We start from the raw sequence: 13408 nt of genomic DNA on the forward strand, positions 1-13408 counted from the left end.
AAAATAAGAAGTAAAGTCCTGCATTTAATCATTTCTGTTTGGCTACCTCATTGAGTAATGATAATATAGTTATTTTATAATATGATGATTCTTATAAAGCCCATAGTCTGTCTTCCTTCCCTTTCTTTCTTTCTTTCTTTCTTTCTTTCTTTCTTTCTTTCTTTCTTTCTTTCTTTCTTTCTTTCTTTCTTTCTTTCTTTCTTTCTCTCTCTCTCTCTCTCTCTCTCTCTCTCTCTCTCTCTCTCTCTCTCTTTCTTTGTAGTTAGAAGTTTTCCTGTGTCCTGCCCAGTCTGCAGCCATTCAAACCCAAGTAAAAGCACAGAGGCTTATTTTAATTATAACTGCTTGGCCATTAGCTCAGGATTACTACTGACTAGCTCTTACACTTAAACTCAACCCATTTCTTTTAATCTATATGTCACCACATATTCTGTGGCTTTACCTGTGTGCCATTACATGCTGCTCTCTAGACTGGCATCTCCTGACTTAGTCTTCCTCTTCCCAGAATTCTCTTTGTCTGCTTATCCTGCCTGTTCTTCCTGCCTGGCTACTGGCCAATCAGCATTTTATTAAAACAGTGTACAAAAGCATTATTCCACAGCATTTTCCCTTTTCTGTTTAATTAAAAAGGAAAGTTTTAACTTTAACATAGTAAAATTACATCTATCAAGCAAGAATTACAGTTACAATATCTAGTCTATTTGTATTTTGTAAAATTAAAGAAAATATTCTATCTATCCTATATTTGTAAGTCTAAAGTTTCATATCTAATTTATCTTTTATCATAGCCAGAGAAAATTATAATTATAACTCTCAAGTCTTCAACTACATCAAAGACCCCAGAAGGATATAATATTACTTCAGTAAACAGGAAGAGCATTGTAAGCAACTTCCAAAAATCTAGAATGACAGAGACAACTAGCTGCCTAGACAGTTACCCAAAGTTCTTCTGCACCATTGGGGCATCCGTTCTTCAGCCCACAGGCCTAGAATCTCTCAGTCTCTTTTCTCTGTGTCCTGTAGAATGTCTGGCAGTTTCTTCTGTGAAGCAGGAACCTGAAGGACCATCTTGTCTTGCAAAGTTCAGTGGTCACCTTCCTATGGGTCCTGCATGTCCAGTTCATACAACATTTTATCAGCAGTCCAGGCAAGAACAGTTTCTTGTCTAAATGGCTATTTTTGCCAAGAAGAAGATAAACTCCATATGGACAAACAAACAAAAAAAGATTCTAAAACAGAGCTAAAAACAGCTTCCTAGTTGTCTCTCTCAGGCCAGCTGCAGCCTGCAGTCTTGTTTGTTTGTCTGTTTTTTTTAAAGCTTTCTCAGGTTTTAGGTGGAAACTCTTGCCATGTTTTGGCTCCATTTGTAGTTAGAAGATTTCCTGGGTCATACCCAGTCTGCAGCTGCTCAGACCCAAGTAAACACACAGAAGCTTATATTAATTATAACTGCTTGGCCATTAGCTCAGGCCTACCACTGACTAGCTCCTACACTTAAACTCAGCCCATTCCTTTTAATCTATACGTCACCACATGTTCTATGGCTTTACCTGTGTGCCATTACATGCTGCTCCCTAGATGGTGGGCTGACATCTCCTGACTCAGCCTTCCTCTTCCCAGAATTCTCCTTGTCTGCTTATTCTGCCTATACTTCCTGCCTGGCTACTGGCCAATTAGCATTTTATTAAACCAGTATACAAAAGCATTATCCCACAGCACTTCTTTCTTTCTTTCTTTCTTTCTTTCTTTCTTTCTTTCTTTCTTTCTTTCTTTCTTTCTTTCTTTCTTTCTTTCTTTCTTTCTTCCCTTTCTTTCACTCTAACTTCTATGGACTAAAGAAGCAAATTTCCATGTGCACAAATTTTAACATACTATTAAGTTTGTTTTAAATTCATTTCATCTCAATTGCTGCTCTTTCCTTGATATATTTTCATTACTCACCATTTTTCTGGAGGCACATTATACAATATAATCATATCGTCTTCAGGAAAACATACATAGACTTTCTGTGTTCTTTATTGTTCCACAACCAATTGTTATTTCCATAAAGAAATATATGGGGATATTTGATGGATTAATAAAGCTGACAGGTCCAGACAAGATGTCGTTTCAATCATCATTGCTTCCCATACCATAAGGAATATCTTGTGGAATGACTGCAAAACCAGAAGTGAGTTGCTGAAGCGATGCAAGAAGAGATTTCAAGTTAAGGTCACGCGATATGGAATTGCATTGACTGCTTCCCTCAGAGAAGTTACTCATTGCAACACATAGGCCAGGCCTTACAGGAGCCACTCTGATTAATTTTAAACAAAAGGTGCAGAGGAAAGAGTAGAATGTTGAGTGTAAGATGCTGAAGACTGTCTCACCACACACAGTCATATCTTCTCTTCATGATACTTAATAGTAGTTTTTAAACTTAGAGACAAGCTTTGTGTTGTCCTTGGTAGAAGGATATCTATGATGCTGACCTTTTCTATGATGACAACCTTCCCAGTAGAATGGCAGATGTGGGTCAACAACCCACACAATATGGCTTGGAGATAAACATAATATTTTTGATAGAAAAAAAGAAAGTAAGTCCCCATTGGGAGCCATCTTTGTTCTATAAAGAAGGTTTTGAAAGCAAAAGTACCTGGGTATGATTCCCCAAGATAGAGGCACTGTGAAGGCCAAGTGCCCATGATTACATGCTTAAACACTTGTAAACAGATGTTCTAGATTGTTAATCTGCCTAATTAGGTTATGAGCAAATTTTACAATAGTGGTTTAGTAATTACTTTCTTCATGCCAGGAAGTTTCCTAGGCAAACAGTATGGAAATGGTAGAGCTGAGACAGGAGCCTTCTCTCCTATTATGTTACATGTTGCCCATCTGCTAGTGTCTAGTGTTCATCAGCATTTATAATGAACTCATTGACATCAAGGAAGGTACAGATTAGACAACTGAATAATTAAAAGGAAAATTTGACTAAATGGGAGGAGATATTAAAAACTGGTATCTTAAATAAGGATCTTTCCCTGTATGCAATTCATTTATTCTCCACGTTGTTTGGGAGACTCTCCCTTCCCCTCCAATTCCTGACCCTCCCCTCCCCTTGCCTCCCCTTCGGTTTCCTCACAGAGAAGGCTAACTGATAAACAAAATGTGGAATGCTAGGATGTGTTAGCAAGTAACTTGGTCTCACCCGCAGCATGTGTCCAAAGCCTCATTTGTTCTGACCACCCAACTGAGCACTTTGCTGCAATCCCCCATGATAACACTTAGGGTTCACTGTGACAGCTTGAAATGGTCTCATCGCTATCCTTGCTTCCAGGTTCTGTTCCCATCTTAGATGCCAGTGATGCTACTTAAACAGAAGTCAGAACATACCATTCCTCTCCACAACCCCATCGCATGCCCATGCAGGTAGTCTCATTTTCACGTTTTGCTGTTGTTCTCTCTGACAGCCTCACAGGCTTCCTTGAGCAAATGGGGTGAGTCTCGTCATCTTCACAGTTAGCTCGCTCTTCCTTCTCCAGCTCCTCTTCCTAGCATTTCCTCCTCACTCAGCTCAAATGCATGAACTAAAACGTGTCAGGTTTTGGCGACCTCTGGTCTCTCATTCCATGTTCTTCTCCGTGGCAGCCTAGTAGGTTATATATTTTAACACTCTTTCCAGTAATCAGCCCTTTAGATCTTAGAAAGGCACACTTAACATGCATTAAATGCTAGAAAGAGAAGGAAACTGTGAAAAATAACCTTCAGATTGCTATAAATGAGAACAGCATCTGAGAAACAAGAATTAATATCAGAAGAAAAAAAAGAACTAGATGAGGTTAAAAGATGAACTTAGATAAGAGAAATACAACAGTAAAGCCCAAACCTCAGCCATGAAATTAAAATCTGTACTGGAAGCTGGAAAGAGCAGAAGGTGACCCCAATTGCACAGACCTCATAGTGAAGGTGTTATTTCAGAATGGTGAGAAAATAATGAACTGCTGGAAATTATCTCATAAATTATTGCTTATGCCACATATCAGTCATTGTGGTAGCCTCTCTCTCATCTATCGCCTCAATTCAGAGGCTACATATAGGATTTATCTTCAACTCTACATATGGAAAATAGCCTGAACAAATCATCTTACAGGGTAGATACTGATTGAGCTGAATTTCAGTGGAAATCTATTTGACTGTAATGAATGTGATATTCTCACTCTGTAGTTTGATAATGAATCTAGTGAACAGAAAGTCAATATTTAACCCATTAAATAATAAGTATCTGAAGAAGACAATTGTAGCTAAAGTTTTCCTGTGTTCACTCAGCTCCTGCAGCCACTCAGACTCAAGTAAACACACAGAGACTTATATTACTTATAAACTATATGGCCATGGCAAGCTTCTTGCTATCTAATATTATATCTTAAATTAACCCATTTCTATTCATCTGTAAGTTGCCATGTGGCTTGTGGCTTACCAGTACTTTCACATCTTGCTTCCTCTGTGTCTGGCTGGTGACTCCTGACTCAGCCTTCCAGTTCCCAGAATTCTCTTCTCTGCTTGTCCCACCTATACTATACTTCCTGCCTGGTTACTGGCCAATCAGCATTTTATTTATCAACCACATCAGAGCAACACATTCACAGTATACAGAGTGATATCCATAGTACTTTCCCTTTTCTTTTTTTTTTTTCAAAAAAACAGGTTTTAACTTTAACAAAGATTACATATAACAAAACAATTATCAAGCAAGAATTATAGTTACAATATCTAGTCTATTTATAATATATAGTTTATTTGTATTTGGCAAAATTAAAGAAGATATCCTATCTATCCTGTGTTTGTGAGTCTAAGGTTTTTATATCTAACTTATCTTTTATGATAATTAAGGAAATTATAACTATCTAGTCTTCAACTACATCAAAGACCTCAGAAGGATATAATATTACCTGAGAAACAAGAGAAGGACAAGAGCAACTTTTGGGAGTCTTACAAGAATAGACAGAGATATCTGGCAGCCTGGACAGTCATCCAAAGTTCCCCTGTAAAGTTGGGGTATCTGTCTTCAGCCCACAGGACTATATAGTCTCTCAGTTACTTCTCTCTGTGTCCTGGAGAATGTCTAGCAGTTTCCTCTGTGAAACAGGAACCTGAAGGACCATTTTGCCAAGCAAAGTTCAGTTGTCACCTTCCTATGGATCCTGCATTTCCAGTCAATCAAGCTGTCCAGGCAAGAACAGTTTCTTGCCCACATGGCTATTTTTGCCAAGAAGAAGAAGATAAACTCCATATTGAGTGTCTTGGATGCCCATCTTCCTCTCTGAAGTAAATCAGTGCTGCCAGGAGCAGATGTGTCTCACTGTCCAGAAAGTCTAAATTTTAAAAACATTTTAAATGCCATATTCTGTAGGTCTTTAAGTGTTTGAAGATTACCTACCAAATTGAATTATATCTATGTATACCTAGAAAACTTGACTATAAGTTTGACTATCATATGAGACTAATTATTAACCTGTATTTTTAAATTATCCATTACAATCTAAGTGAGTTACATAAACAAAATACCTCCAATGAGAGTAGAAATATATATACAGTATAACAAAATTAAGTTTAAACTTGTATCAATAAACTAAAATTCATAGCAATGTAAAACATTTCTAAACAAGTTGTTGCTCTTTAAAAGTAAGTTCATTAATCTACCCTTTCATTCTATTATATCTACACTATTCCTTTTCTTCTTTAGAAAGATATTGCATTTATAATCAACCTACTTTAAATAAAAATAAACATTCATAAACAATATTTTGGGAATTTGGGTGTAGCTTCTCATACTACTTCCTGCTGGATGAGGGTGCTGTCAATCTAATGGGGATCCTGAGAAAACTAAGAATTATGGTCAAGTCCTGACTGGAGTAGTCTGTGATGCTGATTTGTCTGAGCCAGTTGCTTTGAAACTGTTCTGGATGTTGGATAATCCGGGCCTCTCAGGGGGTCTTGGCTGGTCAAACCTGATGTATCTTAATCTGGAACAAATCCATAGCCTCTTGTTTCCTGTGGAAACACAACAGAGCCTCCTTTCCAAAGCAATGTATCCTTAGATCCACATTTTGAAGTCAAAATACCTTTAAAATATGCATATTGGTTTAACTGAGCAACCTTTATAATTAAATGTCTTTCTGCAGTTAAAAATATCAAAGACAACACAATCCAGATTCTCTGTGTAATATCCATCTTTATGTGGATATTACCTACTACCATTATTGTCTCTTTAAAAACTTTATTTTTTAAAACTATTTCTTTATATTACTGTCTATATTCATTCCTCTCTCTTCCAAGCCTACATACATTTTTACACATAATGTAAACCTTTTAAAGTCTTGTTCCATCTGAATCTGCCTTATTGTGAATCTATTGCTTTAAATTGCAGCATTTCTGCCCACCTCAGCTTCCCAACGTGGCTTACCACCAGCTCTGGGTCTGGAGTCATGTGTACCACCAACTCTTGGAAGCAGTGGGTCTGTGCCTCCATCCAGCAGTGTATAGCCCAAAAACCTATTTTTTTTTTGTCTGTATTAGCAAAGGCTAAATCCACCAGGCACCACACTGTGCAGCTTGGAGACACCTCTGTGTACTGTGATGGGAATCTGTAGCCATGCCCTTGGTCAAGCCCACACCCCACGAACCTGCCAAACTGTAGCTTAAGCCCGCCTGTTGTGGTATCTCGCTGCCTGCATGAGACGTGACGCAGGAATCTGTTTTTGGCTCCATTTAGAATTGCTTACTAAGTATTTTCAGGTTTTAGGTGGAAACTTGAGCCATTTGGCACCATTTGTAGCCAAAGTTTTCTTGTGTCCACCCAGCTCCTGCAACCACTCAGACCCAAGTAAACACATAGAGACTTATATTACTTATAAACTGCATGGCCGTGGCAGGCTTCTTGCTATCTAGTTCTTATATCTTAAATTAACCCATTTCTATTCATCTGTAAGTTGCCACTGGTACTTTCACATCTTGCTTCCTCTATGTCTGACTGGTGACTCCTGACTCAGCCTTCCTGTTCCCAGAATTCTCTTCTCTGCTTGTCCTACCTATACTATACTTCCTGCCTGGTTACTGGCCAAACAGCATTTTATTTATCAACCAAATCAGAACAACACATTCACAGCATACAGAGTGATATCCATAGCAGACAACGAAAACCAAATCCAGTAAAAAGCTTTCAGTGGTTATAGAAAATAAACTTCTGGCATATTTTCAAATAGAGTTATACAGGCACATAGTAGATAGTAAATAAGCATTCACTTATTGGACCATCAAAACTACTAATGAACATTTGGGCTGTGTCTGCTAGGGTGTTGCAGGTTTTATTTACATCATTGTACACTGCACTGCTATTTTTCTGATAAGAAAATGAAAGCACAGGAGATTAAATGAGCTATTCAAAGCCACAGACTTAATAGGTGGGAGAAATTGGAATTCGAATAGCAGAAGTTTAACAACTATATAAAAATCATATTTAGAAGAACAACGGGACTCTGGGTGTCCTAGGAATTCTAAAATTACTGAGACCCCCAAAGATCTTGTGTATATATGGATTATGCCCAGAAATGTTGACCATAGTAGAAACTAAAACTGATATTACAGGGGTTGGAGAGATGGCTCAGTGCTTAAAAGACCTGCTACTCAATCACAGGACAGTTTAGATCCCAGTACCCTTGTGCTTCTGGCACCTCACAAATACATATATATTTTTAAATGAAATTAAGATATACTTATAAACCAAAAGAAGAACGGCATTTTTTTTACAAGTTTATAAGTAATTTTAATATTGGCCTTCACAGAAGATAGCTGGAGTCTCTTGTCTGCATCCACATTGATCTGCTGGTTTGGTTGAAGCCTGTGAAGAGGTGGCCCCACAAAGACACACAGCTGTAAGATGGCTGAGTGTTCTGAGGACTTTTTAGGCATCACAAGTGGAGGTTATTTCTTTAGAGACTGCACACAGATGGTTTTCTACTTTTATTATCCTTTCTGATTTTATCTCCTACAAATCATTCTCATCTTTCTTTCTTCCAAAAGAAAATTTGCTATTTTTAAAATACAACTTATAATAGAAATACTGAGCTCAGCAATTTTAAAAATTTAATTATCAATTTTCAAGGCTATCAGTGTGTGTGTGTGTTCCAGAAACTTCTAGAGCTTTCCAGTGAGTTTCATGTCTTTCTTTCACTTGTTTCTTTTTACATTATTATGATGTTTATTTAGTCAATGTGCTTTAATCACTTGAATTTATGTAAGTTATCTTTAGCCAGTGTCTTATTTCATGTTCTGTTGCTAACAACACAATACACAGGCTGGATGACTTACAAGGGAAAGAGATCTATTTCTAGCTCATGGTTCTGGTCCAAATTGAGGGGATGCACCTAATTCCTTCTTGGTTCCTGAGTCCTGAGGTAGTAAAGGATACATGTTGAGACAAGGAGCTAAACTGAGACCCAGAACACTGGATGTTATAGCAGACCCTCTCCTGAGGTAACCTGTTACAGAATATTATTTTCAGTGCATTACTTTTGTTTGTGCTGCATTTGTTTAACTCTGTGAAACTGTGTTTCCTGCCTGTCTAAAACACCTGATGATCCAATAAAGAGCTGAATGGCCAATAGTGAGGCAGGAGATAGAAATCAGTGGGCCTGGCAGGCAGGGAGGATAAATAGAAGGAAAAACTGGGGGGAAGGGGAGGAAGGAGCAAGAGAAGGAGGAGGACCCCAGGGGTCAGCCACCCAGATACACAACCAGCAGCAGAGTAAGAAAGAAAGGTGTACAGAAATAGAGAATGGGAAAAGCCCAGAAGCAAAAGGTAGATGGGATAATTTAAAATTAAGGAAAGTTGGCAAGAAGTAAGCCAAGCTAAGGCTGAGTATTCATAATTAAGAATAAGCCTCCATGTGTTATTTATTTAGGAGCTGTGTGGTGGGCCCCCCAAAACAGCAGAAACAAACAATGGCAGTAACCCATGAACTCACTATTCTCCTAAGGCATCAACGACACTCACAAGTTAACTCAGTCTTATGAAAAAAGCTCTAATCACCCATCCTACCTGCTCCCACCTCTTGTTATCTCTCAATGGTATTAAACTTTTGCATGAGTTTTTGAGTGCAAAAACCAATTCTAGGGCATAACATCAACATGACTTTGACACATTCTTCTCAACCTCCCATAAAGTCAAATTCTCTGCCATTCCCTGTCCACTATGTCCACTATGTCATCAGCAATTATTCAAAGGGATGCAGGCTATTTTGGATGAAAAGACTAGCCCTCCATATTCTGACTCCTAGTATCTGTTGCAGCCCACACTGGGCAGACCTAGAAAATATCTTTTGAAAAAGTGAGGGGGTCATGAATGTATACCATGATTTCACAATGCTATCCTACAGATATTTGGGGACCACATAATTCTTCATTGTGAGGAATTGTCTGTCCATTGTAGGATGCTTGGCATGGTGTCAGGGGTCTGCCCCATAAGCACCTACCTAAGTGGATCAGTTAAAGTTATGTTCATCCATTGTAGAATGTCTTGAAGAGGGTTGAGAATATTGCCTCTAACTGATCAGGTTTCTCTTAAGATTGCATACATCTTTTAAATTCTACAAAATATTCTTAGTTAGAAATTATTGGTAAATATCTGCATTTCTAGTTACATTAAGATAAACACTGTATTGTTACTGTTTTGCACACTTGTGACCTAATAACTGCCAGAATGACTTAAAGGAAGAAGAGCTCGCTTTGGCTCACAGTTTTGGAGGGCTCAGTACATGGAAATTTGGCCCAAGTTGGGAATAAATTTGTGGAAGCAGAAACACATAGAGGAGTAAGCCCTCCACCTCACACAAACTAAAAAAGGAAGGGCCAGAAAAATAAGCACAGCCTTCAGAGGCATGCTTCCAGATACTCACTACTTGCAGACCCACCTCTCATTGTAACCAAGGCTTTATTTTGTTTGCCTTGGTTTTAGTCATAGACAATTTGTCTTCTCGTCCCAAGTTTGGATGTGTCTGTGACTTCACTGTCTTTGCTCTGCTGTGTTTCCTAACCCTGTTTTCATGGCTAAGGTAGTCAGCCTCTGTTGTTTGTTTTTGCTTTTTTGCTCTTCTGGGGGCCCACCACTCAGCTCCCAGATAAATCACACATGGAGGCTTATTCTTAATTATGAATGCTTGATCTTTGCTTGGCTTAGTTTCTAGCCAGGTTTTGTTAAATTATCCCATTCTCTTACTTCTGTAAATCTTACTCTTACTCCATGGCTGGCTGTGTAGCGGGTGGCTGGCTCCTCCTCCTCTCACTCCTTCTTTTCTCTTTTCTCCACTTCCCAGATTTCTCCTCTTATAAATTCTCTCTGCCTGCCAGCCCCACCTATCTCTCTCCTGCCTTGCTATTGGCTGTTCAGCTCTTTATTAGACCATCAGGTGTTTTAGACAGGCACAGTAACACAGCTTCACAGAGTTAAACAAATGTAGCATAAACAAAAGTAACATGCCTTAAAACAATATTCTACAACAAGCCTCTTTAAACAGAATTCCCTTTTCAGTGCTTTCCTTTAAGCCTACCCAGGTCATGTCTTAACCTCTCACTCATGTTTTTGGTTTTTTTTTTTTTTTTTTGGTTTTCCTCTAAAACATTTATTCATACAATACATATTTAATCATGTTTTTCCCTCCCCCAATTCTTCTCAGATTCCCATCTTCCCTACCCACTCAACTTTATGTTCTTCCCTCCTACCCTCCTTCCCTTTCTTCCTTTTCCTTCCTTTCTCTACCTCTCTCTTGCTTTTCCTAGATCTTGCACACACACACACACATACACACACACACACACACACACACACACACACACACACACACACACCAAAATAAACAAGCAAAATATACAGTAAGACAAAAAAAAGGATAAAAACCCAAATGAAATAAAATCCCACAAAAGATCCATGGAGTTCACTTTGTGTTGGCCGACTGCTCCTAGGCTCGGGGTCTGCCCTGGGTGTGCTTGATACACCCAGTGACACTCCCCCGTGTGTTGAAACTCCAGTCCTTAGCTCTGTTTGTACCATTTGAGATTGTCTATGTCTTATTTTCTGTCTTCACTTCTGGGTTACAGAATTTGATTCATTTTGAAAAGTAGCCACAACTGTAATGAAACATGTCTCTATAGTGTTTTATCCAGGACTACTGTGTCTGTGGCTGGAGGCATTTATCCATGTGTACCAGTTCACACTGCCTCAGCCTCCACTTCCTGTTCATAGTTCCTGAGACGCACCACACTTACACAGATTCTTTTTGTATATTTCCCTCTTATTTCCAAAAAATACATACAAATGAAATGTGGTCACTATGCTCTTATTACAAAACAACGCAAAGGCTAGAGAGATGGCCAGTGTTTGCGCCCATGGGCTGCTTTTACGAAGGACCCAAGTCTGGTTCCCAGAACCCTTGTCAGGCGGCTCACAGCTGCCTGTGACTCCAGCTCCGGAGATCTGGCACACATGGCTTCCGAGGGTACTTGTTCTCATGTGGGCATCCTTCCCTCCATACTCATATACTCCTGATCAAAAAGAAAAAGAAAAAGAAAAAAGAAAAAAGAAAAAAATTCTTCAAAAATAGGCAACACAATACAGATTTCTTAATTTATAGGAAATTCTTCTTCTAGTTTACAATACAAAAGTTTCATTTCAGTTAAAATGGGGCCATGTAACATAACTAAAATATTGCAAGTCACTAGGCAATAAAGTTACCCAGTCACATTTTAATCTTCATTTTTTTCATAATAAGAACTTTTAAAATAGTAGAAATACCAGGAAGTTAAATGTAGAGAGCAGTTAGAAACAATATATAAATACAGGTATTTAGCAATACCTCGTCTGCAAATCATTAAACATAGTTCTTTGGGGATGATGAAAATCTGTCTTTCTGCAGGTGATAACAATGCGAGGATTGTTGGGCTCTGAAAAGCCCTTGCCCTGCAAACAGGAAGGCCTGAGTTCAATCCCCAGAGCACACACAGAGCTTTGGTCAGAGTGACCCACTCTACCCCAAGGTTGGCAAGATGGGTGAGGAGTGGGTGAGAGGGAATGACAGACAGACCTGTGGAAACTCACTGAAAAGTTCTAGGTCAGTCAGAGACTCTGTCTCAAATAAAGAGACTCGGTCCTCCCATTCAACCATTCGAGCAGAACACTAAATCAGAAGTCACAATATCTATGCAGAGGACCTGGTGCAGACTTGGGCAGGCCCTGTGCATGCAGCTTCCATCTCTGTTATTTAGAGCCTTGTTTTCTTGGTGTTCTCCTTCCCTCTGGCTCTCCTCATCCCTGGGTTTCTGGGGGGCAGGATTTGATGGAGACATCCCCTTTAGGGCTGAGTGTTCCTAGGCCTCTCATTCTCTGTGTAATGCCTGACTGTGGGTCTCTATGTTTGTTTCCATCTGCTGCAGGAGGGGGCTTCTCTGATGATGGCTGAACTGATCGATGGGTACAGCAGAGTATCATAGGAGTCATTTTATCACTACATTTTTTTTCTGGTTTTAGACCAGTATTATTTGGTTTCTCCCTAAGTTCCTGGGCTATCTAGTCTCAGGTTCTTGGTCACCCAAGCAGTGTTGGGTATGGACTACATTTGGTAGAGTGGGCCTGTAGTCAGATCAGTCCCTGATCCGTTCTCCCATAAGCTTTGTGCCACCATTGCCCCAGCATATAAACCCTCGTAGAAAAGGGGTCTGTGGTTCCCTTGGAGTTTATGTTACTCTTCTGATAGCATGCAGAATACCTTCCGATGCCAAAGAGGCTGGAACATAGTGGTGGAGGCTCTGTGTAGGCACCAGCTGAACATCATGTTCAATATAGGTGTTGTCTTCAGCAATGGGACCTTGCTGTCAGTTTGTGGACAGCCACCCTATGGTCAGCTTCCACTGGGCAAAACAGGCATGTGGATTTTATGAAATGAGCACTTGGTACACAGAAAAGCGTCTAATGTTCTCTTGGATTAGCCAGGCTAGACCAGATGGGAAAGGATAAGTAGAGCCTTGAAAGATGAGTCAGAGGAAGGGAGGCAGTCTCAGAGGCATGAGAGCTTCACTGGTAAGACAGGGATAATTAACATATGAGACTATGAGACTCTGGAGAATATAAAAGCATATAAATAATTTAAAAGAAAAGAGGTGTCTGTGGAAAGCTCAGCTGAAAGGTGCTGCTCCATAAGCATGAAGGCCCAGCCATGCACGGGTGGGTGTGCCTCTCATCTCAGCGCTGGAGAGGCAGAGATAGGTGCATTCCAAGAGCTCTCTGGCCAGCCAACACAGCCCCAGGTCCCAGTGAGAGATGATTCCTCAAAAACGAGGGGGACAGCTCCTGAGGAATGACACTAGAGAGGTTGACTTCTAG

General features: G+C 39.6%; 1 protein-coding gene across 2 annotated transcripts in view; it reads left to right on the forward strand.

The window, feature by feature from the left end:
* Positions 1-13408, forward strand: part of Pgr (progesterone receptor) — an 81869-nt gene that overhangs the window by 12954 nt on the left and 55507 nt on the right. The gene's annotated exons all lie outside the window — the stretch shown is intronic.

This window comes from Peromyscus maniculatus, chromosome 7 (assembly GCF_049852395.1).
Source record: "Peromyscus maniculatus bairdii isolate BWxNUB_F1_BW_parent chromosome 7, HU_Pman_BW_mat_3.1, whole genome shotgun sequence".
Lineage (NCBI taxonomy): Eukaryota > Metazoa > Chordata > Mammalia > Rodentia > Cricetidae > Peromyscus > Peromyscus maniculatus.